The sequence below is a fragment of the Octodon degus genome, unplaced genomic scaffold (genome assembly GCF_000260255.1).
Source record: "Octodon degus isolate 3935 unplaced genomic scaffold, OctDeg1.0 scaffold00230, whole genome shotgun sequence".
Classification (NCBI taxonomy): domain Eukaryota; kingdom Metazoa; phylum Chordata; class Mammalia; order Rodentia; family Octodontidae; genus Octodon; species Octodon degus.
The window spans coordinates 2,683,992-2,687,234 of record NW_004524806.1 but is presented as its reverse complement, the minus strand read 5'-3'; the positions used below and the strand labels follow the sequence as shown (position 1 = coordinate 2,687,234).

The window sequence follows — 3,243 nt, the reverse complement described above, 5'->3', positions numbered from 1 at the left end:
TTGTTAACCATCCAGAAGAAAAGCTTATTGTTATTATCAAACGATTTGGGCTATCAATCTTAACCTCACTATCTCACTGCATTTCAAACATCTTCCATATACTTTAAATCATCTCTAAATTACTTATAATACCTAATACAATGTAAGTGTTGTGCAAATAGTTATTACATCTTTATTGTAAAGATGAATAATGACTAAGGGCCAGCCAGGTAGCTCAGCAGATTAAAGTGCCTGCTTAGGTAGACACAAGGGCCATCATGGCCCTACCCCTGGGGCGTGCTGAGACAATGATTGAGACTGGGCATGGTGACACACATCTGTAATCCCAGCACTTGGAAGGCTGAAAACAGGAAGATCACTACAAGTCTGATCTGTGTAGTGAGACCCTGTAGACCCTGTACTAAATACAAATAATAATAATACAAATAATAATACTAATAATAATAATTGGTGCTTCTGGGTTAGCTTAATTGTTTAAAGCCAGGTGCAGGGGATCGAAGTTTGATCCCCAGCTCCACAAACCACACTATATCTGCCCTCACCACAGCCTGAACAAGCCAAAAAAAGTCCTCCAATTTTGGGCTGGGGAGCTAGTAACTCAGTAGAATAAGCGTTTGCTTGGCAAAGGCAAGGTCTTGAGTTCAATCCCCAGTACCACCAAAATATTATTATTATTATTATTATTATTATTATTTTTTTTTTTTGCGGAACCGGGGATTGAACTCAGGCCCTTGTGCTTGCCGAGGAAGCACTTATTCCACTGAGCCATCTCCCCGACCCCATACCACCAAAATAAATAATTATTATTATTAAAATTTCAGGGAATCATTATTTAAAAGTCTATACATGTTCAGAACAGAACAGAGGCAATTTTTATAATTTTTTTTTTCTGAGACAGAGACTCACTCTGGCATTTAGGGTGGTCTTAAACTGACTCTGCAGCCCAGGCCAGCCTCATACTGAGTTCTGGGACTAAAGACGAGCACCACCAACCCTGGCCTTTTCTCAATATTTTTGATCCACTGATGGTTTTACTGTAAATACATAGCCCATGGATATAGAAAGCATATCACCCCAAGAGCCAGATAAACCCCAGCGCCATTGACTGTCATGCTTCTAGAATTTCCAAAGTCTGAGCCTTATCCTGTAGGTGGGCCAGTACAGCTACACAGTGTTCAGTCACCCCAGAACTCTCAGAACCCAGTCTGGTCTGGATCGGACTGAAAACAATTTGGTTTTCTTGGATCGGGGAGTGAGTTTTATTATCCATTTGGATGAGACCAATTAACTAGACAAATGTCTGCAGATTTAAGTCTCCCCGGGTGTGTGACCAGTGAGAGCAAACATTCCCTATCCTTGTATTGTATAAACTTCTTCTAGGAGGCTAGGATCTCACGAGAGTACTTCCAGGGAAGTTTCATGCCCCATACAGTATGTTTTCTTTGTGTCTAGTTCCTTTCACTGAATAGTATCTGCAAAACTCACCCATATTGGCGCCTGTGCCGCCTAAGGCGCCTGCTGCAGGATGGCGCGCACTATGGAACCACTGGAGAAGAAGATCTTTAAAGGAGTTTTAGTAGCTGAACTTATGGGTGTTTTTGGAGCATATTTTTTGTTTAATAAGATGAACACAAGCCAAGATTTTAGGTAAACAATGAGTAAGAAATTTCCTTTCATCTTAGAAGTTTATTACAAATCCATTGAACAGTCTGGAATTTACAGAACCAGAGAGCAAGATCATGAAAAGTGGTTCACTAGCAAAAATTAGGACCAGTCATCCTGCTCGGCCTCCCACCTGAGCTGCTTGAGACCTGTAAGAGAAGAGGAACACGTCACATGTGGGTGCTGGGGTCCCGCAGGACATTCTGCCGGGGAGCACGAGCTTCAGGCCACCCATGGCCTGCGACTTCCACCCACAAGGCAGACCCACCACGTGTTTGTTGCTCTCTACTTTTACTGTGGGAAAACTAATGTTTTACAAATAAAACGCTCAAGGAAAAAAAAAACTCACCCATATTATTTTATGAATGTTCATTCATTCTCACTGCTATGGCATGGAATATACCATAATTTTTCCATTATAGTTTTGGGGAGGATTAGGTAATGTAAAAGTTCACTGGCAGTGTAAATAGGGAGCAATCCACTAGATCTCACTTCTCTTTTAAATTTTATTTATTTTTTAAATTTTAAAATTTTATTCTTTAATACAGGGTGTCTCAGCTATGCAGTTCAGACTCATAGTGATCCTTTTGTCTCAGCCTCCCCAGCACAGGGATTACAGGCATGCACCAACACACTCAGTTCTGGGGCAAGCACAGGAATTGAACTTGGGACATTGTGCTTGCCAGACAGGCACTTATGACACCAAGCTATCTCCCCAGCCCCTCTTTTAAATTTTTTTTTTTTTTTTTTTGGTGGAACCGGGGATTGAACTCAGGCCCTTGCACTTGCCAGGGAAGCACTTATTCCACTCAGTCATCTCCCAGGAACCTCCTCTTTTAAATTTTAATAAAATGTTTTATTTGAACCAATATACCCAAAACATCATTGTTTTAACATGTAACCCATAAAACATTCATTACTAAATTAATTACATTTATTTTCATCCTATGTTCAGTGGATATTACAACTCAACCTGGCCCCATTTCAAATGCTCACTGACAACATGTGGTCAAAGCTCCCACATGGAGCAGCACAGCTATAGACAGATTGGTGACAGAAATCCACGTCAATCAGGATAAAAATTGCAATAAAATAATAAAGCAGGCTTTTTGCATACCCATCAGTCAATGATCCCAAAATGTACAGAGCACACCTTAATTGGAGTTTTAGCGCTGTCCACCTCCATCCCATGGTCCCATTTCCTTTGCAGTTGATCCAACTCCCTATTTCCTGTTATTTATCTTTTATGTTTTGTTCTTTATTTATTTTCTTGCTTTCTCATATTAGAGAAATTATGGGAAATTTCAGCACGTGTCTCATTTGTTTTAAATGCTGTCATAGCCTCTCAAAGTTTATCCATTTTCCTACAAATGACTCATTATCTTTCTTTGTGACACAGTGGTACTCCATGGTGTAAAAATGCCACACTTTCTTTCTTGCTTTTTTTTTTTTGAACTATCTCTTTTTTTCCCATAATTTTATTGAGGAAAAAATAGCAATGAGACAGTTTCAAACCAAATTGGTAGGACAGTTTCAATAATTAACACATTGCATACATTCTTCCTAGTGGTTAATTGCTGT

General features: G+C 39.7%; 1 pseudogene; it reads left to right on the top strand.

The window, feature by feature from the left end:
• Positions 1 to 1,508: 1,508 nt before the first annotated feature.
• On the top strand, positions 1,509 to 1,772 carry LOC101581395 (annotated as a pseudogene).
• Positions 1,773 to 3,243: the final 1,471 nt, after the last annotated feature.